This window comes from Haliotis rufescens, unplaced genomic scaffold, assembly GCF_023055435.1.
Source record: "Haliotis rufescens isolate VD_foot unplaced genomic scaffold, xgHalRufe1.0.p SCAF_4, whole genome shotgun sequence".
Lineage (NCBI taxonomy): Eukaryota > Metazoa > Mollusca > Gastropoda > Lepetellida > Haliotidae > Haliotis > Haliotis rufescens.
Genome location: NW_025964112.1, coordinates 2,908,583 through 2,923,199, shown reverse-complemented (window position 1 = coordinate 2,923,199; position 14,617 = coordinate 2,908,583).

Below are 14,617 nucleotides of genomic sequence, written 5' to 3'. Positions count from 1 at the left end.
GACCTGCAGATCGCGTGTATTAACTTGATAACAGGAGACGGGGTCTTTAATCACCGCTATCGGTCACACTACATAGCAGATTAGCGCACTTGTCAGTCAGGTGCAGCATCAATGCAGGCGTTATTGGCCCCAGGGGCATGGCGTTGTGGACACCGGGAACGTACTGCATCCCCAGGGGAAGCGCCGCTGAAAGAGGGGGGCACGGGGAAATAAACAGATACAAGGTATTGCAGTGTATATCCAGTTGTGGGTCTGGCATCAGTTCAGTTGCAGCCTTGTGTGTGATCTTAAAGATAGAACGTTGCGGCAAATGGTCTTAATTCATTCATGTGTTCGTTAATTAATTCGTTCACGTCTTTGAAATAGTCATAAGAAGGTTTGGGATTTGGAGAAATTGTCATGAGACATGATGGTTAACGATGATGATGATGATGATGATGATGATGATGATGATGATGAATTCTCATCTTTCAGGGAAGTTGTTACTGATAGAAATCAGCTATTAGACATGACAGTGTGAATGGGATTTTCAATTTATATATATTTTTTGTAATCCATTTATCTCTTACTGTTCACTGTTCAGGTTTCCTTTGAAACGTCAGATACATTGATAAGACACATGCACAATACAATGAAAGATACCCATTACACTGTAGCGTTTCCGTACTTAATCGTTTGTTTTTCTAAGTCATGGCTTCATCTCAGCAAAGAATAAGATGCATGACACGATGCAAAGCGTTTTTTTGTTTAAGTTTCTGCACATTTTGACTTCACAGGGTCGCTATTGGGTTGCAAACCAAGTTCTGGTGCGTTCATGTTGAAGACGAATGTTGAAATGGCTTTGAGTACGGCAACAATTCCCATGAGAGCATATTGATCAGATTTAACAAATATACCCAGAAACCACCGCGTTGTTGCTAAACTCACCAGATGAACCGAAAGGTCACGTGATGTATTTACGCAATCGCTCCATCAGTGACATTTAGCACGTGCAGCGGGGTTACGCACCCGGATGAAGAGGGCGCTGTGGTTTAAACTGTTTGTGAGGCGGAAGTGGTGTGATAAAAACATGGAATTCCACCGTGTGTTCCCCTCCTGCAGTGGCCATGTATTAACGTGTATATGTTAACCCTGTTTGTGTAACCCCTGCACACTCCAATACACCCCCGACTCCAAAACCAACAATGCTATCAATGCAGCCCTCCCCTTGTCCCCATCCCCTTTCTCCCCCCCCCCCCCTTGCTACCAATACACCCCCCCCTTCTCCCTTCTCTCCATCCCCATTTCTACCCACCCCCTTGCTACCAATACACCCTCCCCTTCTCCCTTCTCTCCATCCCCATTTCTACCCACCCCCTTGCTACCAATACACCCTCCCCTTCTCCCTTCTCTCCATCCCCATTTCTACCCACCCCCTTGCTACCAATACACCCCCCTTCTCCCTTCTCTCCATCCCCATTTCTCCCCATCCCCCTTGCTACCAATACACCCTCCCCTTCTCCCTTCTCTCCATCCCCATTTCTACCCACCCCCCTTGCTACCAATACACCCCCCTTCTCCCTTCTCTCCATCCCCATTTCTCCCCATCCCCCTTGCTACCAATACACCCTCCCCTTCTCCCTTCTCTCCATCCCCATTTCTACCCACCCCCCTTGCTACCAATACACCCTCCCCTTCTCCCTTCTCTCCATGCCCATTTCTACCCACCCCCTTGCTACCAATACACCCTCCCCTTCTCCCTTCTCTCCATCCCCATTTCTACCCACCCCCTTGCTACCAATACACCCCCCTTCTCCCTTCTCTCCATCCCCATTTCTACCCACCCCATTGCTACCAATACACCCTCCCCTTCTCCCTTCTCTCCATCCCCATTTCTACCCACCCCCTTGCTACCAATACACCCCCCTTCTCCCTTCTCTCCATCCCCATTTCTACCCACCCCCTTGCTACCAATACACCCTCCCCTTCTCCCTTCTCTCCATCCCCATTTCTACCCACCCCCTTGCTACCAATACACCCAACCCTTCTCCCTTCTCTCCATCCCCATTTCTACCCACCCCCTTGCTACCAATACACCCCCCTTCTCCCTTCTCTCCATCCCCATTTCTACCCACCCCCTTGCTACCAATACACCCTACCCTTCTCCCTTCTCTCCATCCCCATTTCTACCCACCCCCTTGCTACCAATACACCCAACCCTTCTCCCTTCTCTCCATCCCCATTTCTACCCACCCCCTTGCTACCAATACACCCCCCTTCTCCATTCTCTCCACACCCATTTCTACCCACCCCTTGCTACCAATACACCCTACCCTTCTCCCTTCTCTCCATCCCCATTTCTACCCACCCCCTTGCTACCAATACACCCTACCCTTCTCCCTTCTCTCCATCCCCATTTCTACCCACCCCCTTGCTACCAATACACCCTCCCCTTCTCCCTTCTCTCCATCCCCATTTCTACCCACCCCCTTGCTACCAATACACCCTCCCCTTCTCCCTTCTCTCCATCCCCATTTCTACCCACCCCCTTGCTACCAATACACCCCCCTTCTCCCTTCTCTCCATCCCCATTTCTACCCACCCCCTTGCTACCAATACACCCTCCCCTTCTCCCTTCTCTCCATCCCCATTTCTACCCACCCCCTTGCTACCAATACACCAACCCTTCTCCCTTCTCTCCATCCCCATTTCTACCCACCCCCTTGCTACCAATACACCCCCCTTCTCCCTTCTCTCCATCCCCATTTCTACCCACCCCCTTGCTACCAATACACCCTACCCTTCTCCCTTCTCTCCATCCCCATTTCTACCCACCCCCTTGCTACCAATACACCCTACCCTTCTCCCTTCTCTCCATCCCCATTTCTACCCACCCCCTTGCTACCAATACACCCAACCCTTCTCCCTTCTCTCCACACCCATTTCTACCCACCCCTTGCTACCAATACACCCTACCCTTCTCCCTTCTCTCCATCCCCATTTCTCCCCACCCCCTTGCTACCAATACACCCCCCTTCTCCCTTCTCTCCATCCCCATTTCTACCCACCCCCCTTGCTACCAATACACCCTACCCTTCTCCCTTCTCTCCATCCCCATTTCTACCCACCCCCTTGCTACCAATACACCCAACCCTTCTCCCTTCTCTCCATCCCCATTTCTACCCACCCCCTTGCTACCAATACACCCCCCTTCTCCCTTCTCTCCGTCCCCATTTCTACCCACCCCCCTTGCTACCAATACACCCTACCCTCTCCCTTCTCTCCACACCCATTTCTACCCACCCCCTTGCTACCAATACACCCTCCCCTCCTCCCTTCTCTCCATCCCCATTTCTACCCACCCCCTTGCTACCAATACACAATAAATTATATTAAACTTACATTGTAACTTGCTAACGCCAATAATTGTGAGATGTTAAAACAAGTTTACATTAGAAATTAGCCTCTACTCCAACTATAATCCAACTTACCTTATACGCAACTCAACTTATTGTGAAAACATAACATACTTTGACAGGACAGTTGACAGCAATTCAAGTCCGAGTTGAGGTATTAATATTGTTGTTATAACTGATTGGTGTAATTGTTCTCGGTAATTTACAATAAGCTCTCAATTACATGTTGAATAGTTTATTAATACAGTAGAGTAATTGAACGTATTATGTTTTAGGTAAAGGAACAAGCTGTTGCAAACATCTACAAATCAGGCGCCAGTGCTTGGAAAGCAATCAGTAAAACCCTTCCAGAAGCCCGCATAATAGTTATCTCATATATATCTTACATTAATATAACACTAAATCACCGAAATTGCCAAGGCAGAAGGCGACCTCTTAAACACCTAATGCAACAACATAACACTAAATATCACTTGTTTCTAGGTAGCCTACGGAGGGACGACTCAGGGCGTATGTGCGCAAATCATCTACATCTCGTTAAGAGGAGATATTTGACATATGGCGACGATACAAAGATGGAGACCTCTCCCTGAGCCAAGTACTCTCACAATGTTCGGTTGTACATGGGCCAATATTGTGAACACGATGAAGATGACGATGGACATGCCGACAAAACTGAAGAACTGTATACAGTCAAGTCTCGTTAATCCGACACTCGTTAATCCGACACTCGGCTTTATCCGACACAAATGATGGGAACCGATTGAATCAGTGCTATTTAGTCCCGTTAATCCGACATTCTCGCACTCCGACTCCGACACACCTTATTTGCAACGAATTGCCGAAATCACTCATTAATCAGTCTCGTTAATCCGACACAGTGATCAGTGTATATGAACATATGTACTTGTCTGTGAAAACAGGAAATACCATGTAAATACATCACATACATTCAATAACATGTAAATACATCAAATACCATGTAAATAAACCATATATATTACTACGAAAATGAGGTGCCGTTTTCGCCCGACACGTAATAGCCGTTTTCGCCAAATGCGTTGCCTTTTTCGCCAGAGAAATCGGTGACGTTTTGCTGAGGTGCCGTTTTAGCCTGCAACCCCCTTCTCCCTTCTCCCCATCCCCCTTTCTCCCCACCCCCCTTTCTCTCCAACCCCAGTATCAATACGTGCAAATTTATGAGCGTTGGTTCGAATTATAGTTCGCCCTGATTTTGTTTCAAGGTTCGACAAAAGCCTAACCTTGTTCATGTGTTTCAGCAATGTGCTAAACGCCTAAGACCCGCATCATTTCGGGCTTTCCACCCTATCAAGCTGACAATCCATGCTATGTAAGTTAAATGCTGTTCAGGGCGATGAAAAACTAAACTTACTCACACCTATCCGCTAATTTAATAGATAGAATACGGTATATAATGAGACTGTTATCTCATTCATGCTTGACTACATGATGACTCGGTTGTACCGATGACGTGTTTGAGAACGACGGCAGATGTAGTTGGACACTGAACACTGTATCAGGCATCAGACGCTGTACCAGACATCAAACAGACATCAATAACGAGCAAGCATGATAATGAGGCTTCAATCGTAGGATTTGAATTCGGAGGTGCACAGATGTTTTATGACGCATGTAGAGAATTGTTTGAAGGAAAAGATGAGACCTTTCCAGAATATCACCTTCACACAACCCCGAGTGCACCTTGTGACGTTAGTGCACTGCACAGACGCGCGGCATGTCTTCCTTACACACATGGAGGGGGCCTGGCGCGGTTCCCACTCCCCCGCACCACTACCATCACCCCACCAGCCTCACACCATATGAGACGGACCTCGTGGTCGTAACATGCGCCGTATGTGACAATCGTCCTTGTGTGGCTTAAAGGTCCCCTGTAGTTTGAAGGAGTGAGAATGCAAATGAGAACATGGTCCGTCATCCCACAGGTGCGAGGGTATCCGCTTGTATTGCCAAATATTTGGGTTTGATCCCCCGTAGAAAGACAACCTGTGAAGCCCTTACATAAAACTACATATCTGCGATCCTTAGCTCTCAGAAATGAGTTTCGCCCGTCTACACTTTGGTTCGAATCCCTGTATCGCCCAGGATTTGATACATGGAACTGGTATCAGCACACCAGAGACCCAGGTTTCACCACGGACCTATATAACAAGTTATACAAGTCCGTGGTTTCACTAAACCCTATATCAACGCCCTACCCCCCACCCCCCACCCCCCTCCCTCCCAACCCCCTTCCCTACACGTTAATATGACACGCTCTTCTTTTTCACTTTTGGGGCGGTCGGGTAGCCTAGTGGTTAAATCGGTCGCTCGTCACACCGAAGACCCGGGTTCGATTCCCGACATGGGTACAATGTGTGAAGCCCATTTCTGGTGTTCCCCGCCGTGATATTGCTGGAATATTGCTAAAAGCGGCAACTTTTACACCTTTTACACCTTTAAATACCTAAGCTTACAAATATTGTTTTCTTATGAAGTTACCGAATGTTGTTTCGCTAATTACGCCTACACCATCTCCCTCATTTTTTCCAAAATGTCATGGCTGTCAAAGAACATGGCGATGTGCACATGTAGCTGTTTATGTTTTGCGCACGAAACAGTTGTCGCTGTGCAACCCAGCAGCTGTTCTGGTACCCCGCCCCTCCCTGTCTTCCTGGAGATGATATTTCCTGACACGATCTTCACAAACAGGCTGTGGGAGTTTTTACTGTCTAATTGGTAGTCAGTAATGGCGATGACTTCGTCACACAACAATGTGTATAACAGATTGATGTAGTGTATGACCTTGGCGTGTTCTCGGATCTCACAACCTGCTGTTGTCATGGCACGGGGTGAGTGAGTGAATTGGGTTTGTGAGGCACATATATACTGCAAGCTAAAATCGATCTGCGACAGACCAGCCAATGGCGGACGATGTTAGCGCCATCCAGACTATCGGCTACGATGCCACCATGACTGTCACTGCGTCGCGGAGATATTTCCAAGGCTACACCAGGATGGTCACTATGTCGAGGAGATATTTCCAAGGCTACACCATGACGGTCACTATGTCGCGGAGATATTTCCAAGGCTACACCATGACTGTCACTACGTCGCGGAGATATTTCCAAGGCTACACCAGGACGGTCACTATGTCGAGGAGATATTTCCAAGGCTACACCATAACGGTCACTATGTCGAGGAGATATTTCCAAGGCTACACCATGACGGTCACTATGTCGAGGAGATATTTCCAAGGCTACACCATAACGGTCACTATGTCGAGGAGATATTTCCAAGGCTACACCATAACGGTCACTATGTCGAGGAGATATTTCCAAGGCTACACCATAACGGTAACTATGTCGAGGAGATATTTCCAAGGCTACACCATAACTGTCACTATGTCGAGGAGATATTTCCAAGGCTACACCATAACGGTCACTATGTCGAGGAGATATTTCCAAGGCTACACCATAACGGTCACTATGTCAAGGAGATATTTCCAAGGCTACACCATGACGGTCACTATGTCGAGGAGATATTTCCAAGGCTACACCATAACGGTCACTATGTCGCGGAGATATTTCCAAGGCTACACCATAACTGTCACTATGTCGCGGAGATATTATCCAGGCTACACCATAACTGTCACTATGTCGAGGAGATATTTCCAAGGCTACACCATAACTGTCACTATATAGCGGAGATATTTCCGAGGCTAATAGTTAACGGTCGCTATATATAACGGAGATATTTCCATGGCTACACCATAAGAGTCGCTATAAAGCGCAGATATTTCCGAGGCTACACCATAACGGTCACCATATAGCAGAGATATTTCCAAGGCTACACCATAACTGTCACTACGTAGCTGAGATATTGCCGATGCTACCACAGTGGTCACTATAGAGCTGAGATATTGCCGATGCTACCACAGTGGTCACTATAGAGCTAAGATATTGCCGATGCTACCACAGTGGTCACTATAGAGCTGAGATATTGCCGATGCTACCACAGTGGTCACTATAGAGCTGAGATATTGCTGATGCTACCACAGTGGTCACTATAGAGCTGAGATATTGCCGATGCTACCACAGTGGTCACTATAGAGCCGAGATATTGCCGATGCTACCACAGTGGTCACTATAGAGCTAAGATATTGCCGATGCTACAACAGTGGTCTCTATAGAGCTGAGATATTGCCGATGCTACCACAGTGGTCACTATGTAGCTGAGATATTGCCGATGCTACCACAGTGGTCACTATAGAGCTGAGATATTGCCGATGCTACCACAGTGGACACTATATAGCTGAGATATTGCCGATGCTACCACAATGGTCACTATGTAGCTGAGATGTTGCCGATGCTACCACAGTGGACACTATATAGCTGAGATATTGCCGATGCTACCACAGTGGTGACTATATAGCTGAGATATTGCCGATGCTACCACAGTGGTGACTATATAGCTGAGATATTGCCGATGCTACCACAGTGGTCACTATGTAGCTGAGATATTGCCGATGCTACCACAGTGGTGACTATATAGCTGAGATATTGCCGATGCTACCACAGTGGTCACTATGTAGCTGAGATATTGCCGATGCTACCACAGTGGTCACTATATAGCTGAGATATTGCCGATGCTACCACAGTGGTGACTATATAGCTGAGATATTGCCGATGCTACCACAGTGGTGACTATATAGCTGAGATATTGCCGATGCTACCACAGTGGACACTATATAGCTGAGATATTGCCGATGCTACCACAATGGTCACTATGTAGCTGAGATATTGCCGATGCTACCACAGTGGACACTATATAGCTGAGATATTGCCGATGCTACCACAGTGGTGACTATATAGCTGAGATATTGCCGATGCTACCACAGTGGTGACTATATAGCTGAGATATTGCCGATGCTACCACAGTGGTCACTATGTAGCTGAGATATTGCCGATGCTACCACAGTGGTGACTATATAGCTGAGATATTGCCGATGCTACCACAGTGGTCACTATGTAGCTGAGATATTGCCGATGCTACCACAGTGGTGACTATATAGCTGAGATATTGCCGATGCTACCACAGTGGTGACTATATAGCTGAGATATTGCCGATGCTACCACAGTGGTGACTATATAGCTGAGATATTGCCGATGCTACCACAGTGGTGACTATATAGCTGAGATATTGCCGATGCTACCACAGTGGTCACTATATAGCTGAGATATTGCCGATGCTACCACAGTGGTCACTATGTAGCTGAGATATTGCCGATGCTACCACAGTGGTCACTATATAGCTAAGATATTGCCGATGCTACCACAGTGGTCACTATGTAGCTGAGATATTGCCGATGCTACCACAGTGGTCAATATATAGCTGAGATATTGCCGATGCTACCACAGTGGTCACTATGTAGTTGAGATATTCTTAGTTGGATATTAGATATTACGCAGTTGGGATATGATGACATACATTAACCTAGTCATCAAGTCTGGACACCCGATCCCATTAACTAGATTGGGTTTTGGAAGACCAATTCTAACCCGGATCTTTAGTACATCACATTCCCGGCAACCTCGCGTGATCTTATTCCTTGGTGTCAGCACTTGTGACTGATCGTGTTCTTCCGGAACATGTCGGCCTTTCTCTCGGGTTACGAAACAGGGCGAGTCGTTCGGAATGATTGGCCAGGTGAATAATCGGTAAACAACGTGAGAGGAAATACTTGTGTAAGCATGTGCAGTACACGTCTTCTACATCAACCGCGTGGCAGTTTACCGTATGCACCTGTTTGTAACCCCCGAGGTGAAGTGACTAATTTGACAGTTCTAAACCTAAACCTATAAAATGTCTAGCGGATGATAAATGTTTACAAACGCCGTTAATTTCATTATGCCACAGAAAGGATCGGATGACACGTGGAACGAAAGACAAATGAAGCAGAATGGGAGAGGTCCGGTTTATCCACCCACCACGTGTCTGCTCGTCGGGCTTACGTGGAAGAGTGAGTGAGTGAGTTTGGTTTAACGGCGCTTTGAACAGCGTGGCAGTTTAATGTGGTAGGACACTCCGAAGAGATGCAGGTCTTAGATGTTTAGCACTTCGGTGAAACCTGCGAGCATGAGTGGGTGCTAACAAACCAAAGATCACAATCAAGATGAATCTGGGAGTCGAACCCATGATCATAGGATGGGATGCAACTCGTCACGGTGAACCGCCGCACCTCAGACGACTGGGCCACCCACGCCCACGGGATACAGCATAGAAGGTCCGAGAGCTGTGCCTGCTGTGAGACGGGGAACGACGTTGCGGTGTTGATGGAGTAGCTTCTTTGCAACATCAACGGCAAGAAAGGCGGGTGTTCGGCACGGTGTGAGGGATAGTCTCATCACTGTCAAGTGAGATAAACAGTTTGTCGCATCCAGAGCAAATTGACCAGGGGAACATAAACTAGACATCCCAGTCCACAGCAGGCGTGAACGTCTTCCATCTTGACGAGCAGGGTCTTTTTAAATTCTTGGTTTACGAAACAACGGATCCACCATTTTACAAATGTAGAATCAAATTAAAGTTAAAGAAGTTTCGTTCCTTCCCTTGTTAGCACATTTGTCATCTAAAAAACCAAGAAGATCGATATCGTCAGTCCTCAACACTTTGATTTGTCAGTCAAAGAAACTCGCCAAGCGCCTCGCTTCTTTCATTTTTCAAAGTTTGAACTCTACCGACAATACATTTAAGAGATTTCGGAGCTCAAGTTTTTATTATTTCGACCATTGATCTCCTGCTTTGGGAAAAAAACTATAATGAAAGAAGTCATGAAGAGCCGATAGTTCATGTCTTCCGAGAACGTTACTGTCTTTGCTGCTACAAACAAGGAATGACAGACGGTGCCGTTGTGGGTCCCCTCCCATTATGCCTACGTCATATTGTGTCTACATTTTGTTGTGTCTATATTTCAATGTGCCAACAACAGTTACTCTGTGTTTCTACATATCATTTAGTCTGTCACTCAGACCCTGAAACAATATATCCAATACAGGCCATTTAAGTCTATAATGTTTGGCAAGTCTAGATTACTGAGATATCATGAAGAAAGTCAATGGGCTCCTTTTGATTATATTATGTAGCTATTATTTAGCAGCTTTTTTTCTGTAAACTATGTACATTTCAGAAACTGGATCTTAGTCTTACGTCACATTGTGCCCCAACTTTAGTGAGTGAGTGAGTATGGTTTTACGCCGCTTTTAGCAATATTCCAGCAATATCACGGTGGGGGCCTTCACACATTGTACCCATGTCGGAATCGAACCCGGGTCTTCGGCGTGACGAGCGAACGCTTTAACCACTAGGCTACCCGACCGCCCCTGACCCAACTTTAACGCGGGCCCTGTGATACCATGTGCACAGCAACGTGTATTACCTTGTGTAACAGAGGACGTTTCCTAACTATCGTTATTGCCGCTATACATGCAATGACAGTGGCGTGACGTGTTGAGAGACAGTGAAGCAAACGTCCATGGTTATTATTGATATATCATTCAGTTTAGCATGTGTCAATGCGGACCTCACTGTAGACGGAAACGTTTTGAAAGCAGTTGAGTCATTCAAGTTTTTATCAGTTTATATTTTACAGCCTCCACGTCAAATTGGAATCGTTTATTCAAGAATTGGTATGAACAGGTCTTCCCTCATGTCTGTAGGTTGGTGTGTCCACCACGAATAGACCAACACGTGTTGTTAAAGGGGCTGTGTAGGCGCAATGTGACGACGCCAGTTGTACACGACTCTGTCTACACGGAGACGGATTATTCGGGGATGGAGATATGTGAATCTTCTGAAAATTAATTAATAGGTATTTGTGCGCGCGCGTGCGTGTGTGTATGTGTGTGTGTGTGTGTGTGTGTGTGACGCTCTCGATGAGAGAGAGAGTGCGTGTGTGCGGGGGGGGGGGGGGGGGGGGGGGGGTCAGTGCAAGGTTACTGACGTCGCAGTTGATCATGATGGACACGTAGACCCCAACATTCCACGTTCATGTCACCGAGCTTAGCAGCACTCGTCCGGTAATGGCAAATTAACACCCAGATGAGCTCGTTTTTCACAACCCTTTCACACTTATCTCATCCTGGGGTCATTCGGTTGGTCAGAAACGATAATCTTGGATTATCCCTGCAAGACACAGGTGTTAATGAGGCTGGGCACGCTTGTCAAATTCCCGCGCATTCCCCTCTGACGGGAGACGCCACTATTTGATGATTTGAAGACGATTTGAAGTATTTCAGTTGCCGTGCACTCCATGACTCGTCCATACAAGAAGGTTTGCGGGGAGGATTAACTTCTGATATAAATCTTATATCGCACAATTATCAGGTAATAAATAGTGGAAAAAATACCGAGTGCGAAATTAGCAAATCTTGAATCAACAAGACAGCGCCAGTCCCTTGAGGCGACGTGTGACAGTGCTATATCCTCGTGTCAGAAAGGTTGAACATTTGAATTACAATGTTTGAACAAATTATTTGTTTATTTAAACCTAGCACTTAGATAACGTACCGTGTCAACATCAGATTATTTTGGGGGGTCATGTCCTGTATATTAAGGATTTATCCTTCCAACTGGAGCGTCATTCGGTCCGTGAGTGTGGAAGGTTGAATATTTTGTTTGTTGATTAACGCTGTGCTCAGCAATATTTCAGCTATAGGCGGTCTGTGAATAATCTAGTCTCGACTAGACAGACCAGTCATTGAAATTATGAGCGACGACCCATGCAAGTCGTTGGGATACGGTGACACGAGGTATCAACCAAGTCACCGAACTCCCACCCGATCCATTAAGTCGCATTTACGCCCCCCAGCCTGGGAACCTTCATGTATCGGCAATCCCCACTGGGTCGGGAAGCCTGTCACCCGGATATCCACCTCGGATCCATTCGTGACCAACTCGTGTTATTCCGGGACAAGCTTCTTGCAGATTACGGAAAGGGGCGATTGGTGATGAATGCCCCGGATAGGCCCAAACAGCCTTTCAGAGTAAACGTTCATTCGCCACCACTCGCCCCTTTCCGTAACGTGCAAGACTCGTCCCCCTATCGATGAATGCTACGTGCGAAAACACGACAAACCAAACAGAATGAGCGTATGCCTTGAAGTACTTCGGACAAAGAATCCCTCAAGAATAATTTTCGATTTTACTTATGTCTTGCAATTAAAAATATACCCTAGATACAGTTAAAGGTGTTCAGTCATACTGTATAAATAGTCCCGAATGTTTTAGTGAGTGAGTGAGTGAGTATGGTTTTACGCCGCTTTTAGCAATATTCAAGCAATATCACGGCGGGGCACACCAGAAATGGGCTTCACACATTGTACCTATGTCGGGAATCGAACCCGAGTCTTCGGCGTGACGAGAGAACGCTTTAACCACTAGGTTACCCGACCGCCCGAATGTTTTAAATAACATCTGGACGATATATGACATGGGGGGAAAATACGTGAATCATTACGCAAACAGTTGACAATTCTTTTAACTATGCCCGTTTGCGCTTAGATGGAACCTAGTCGCAAAAATGGCCAGTCGATGGACACGTGTCGCTATTCGGTTTGTTCCGGAATAACACGAGTTGGTCACGAATGAGTAAACGTTATTCCAACATTTAACCTCATGATTCTTCAGTATCCATAGCAGCGACGCTTCCATGTACATACTTTGTACTTTAATACGGAGATAACAAATACATGCTATAAAAGTAAGTCTCTGGTTATATCTTAATAGGCTTTTGTTTTGCCTTATATGGAACAATCATTTCCAAAAGAGCATGAGATTAGGTAGTTCCCGTCAGCCCTTGCTTGTTAAGTGAGTGAGTGAGTGAGTTGGGTTTAACGCCGCTTTTAACAGTATTCCAGTTATATCGCGGCGTGTCAGCTTAATGTGGGAGGAAAGCCCGAAGTGATGCAGGTCTCAGACGTTTACCACTTCGGTGAAACCCACGAGTACGGGTATGGTGCTGACAAACCTAGAAACATAATCGGGGTGAACCGGGATTCGAACCCACAACCATAGGTTTCTGGCGTGTCCAGGGGACGCAACTCTGCACAGCGAATCGCGGCGCCTTAGACGACTGGGCCACCCGTGCCCCCCCCCCCCCATGCTTGTTAAGAGTCGACTGAATGTGAACGGGTTGTTATTGGGATTGTGTTATCGTACCCCAGGGGTTCGTGTCTCGTGCTATCAGCCACGCCCTGGTTAATACCCCAGACCATTTATATACAGGTCGCCATGATACAAGGAAATATTGCTTACGTCAGCAGCGTAAAACAACACCCACTCAAAAAATAGCATCCTAGCTGAAATCTTCATAACATTAACTCATCTCAAATGATTTTAAGAATTTTACTCTTCCGCTTGTATCACGGCCACTCCTGCCAAGGCATTCAAGCAAACGTAAAGGACCTTATCAGGTTCACGGGGTTGGAAAACAAATCAAGGTCGACTTTGCATACGAGAAAAAGTGACCTTCTGATAAGCAGCTTTAGGTCGGCGGTGACACGCCTTGCCGTTGTGAAACCCCGTTATTCCGGAAACCCCTCTATAAGGACGACTACTGTTAATTTACGTCAATTCAAATGACCCCGTATAGTGAGTGATCCGTTGGACCGGGTATTTGTTAAGTGTGTTAAGTGGAAATTCGTTAGGAACGGTACGGTTGAACTGACCAGGTTTCACTTCGTATTCCATGACATGATAGAGAATCTTCAATCATGCACACATACGGACACATGCCCTGCACAAGAAACAACACGTCCACTTGCATCAACACATGCACTCATCACAAACGCATAAACTGGAAACACATTGAGGTTTAGTTTAGGAGCGTGTAGATTCGCCGTGGGTGCCTTAAGCCGTTAAGTCTCCGTCAAACGGCACTCAAGCAGTAAGATAACGATGAATTTACAGGGGCATAACTCATCAGCGCGTCTCCTAAATATCACTTTTTCCTGCCCACGGAAATACACACCAGCGTTCTCGGCTTGAAGAAAGTCGATGTAAATGAGTGTTTGAACTGCCATTTGTACCAAACAGCTGAGCTGAGCAAACTTTAACAAGCTAATACAGGTTTTGGGAATGGACTTTTAATTTATTACGCAAAATTTCTTGTTTCTAATTTCCACCGTACCAAAAATACATTAACG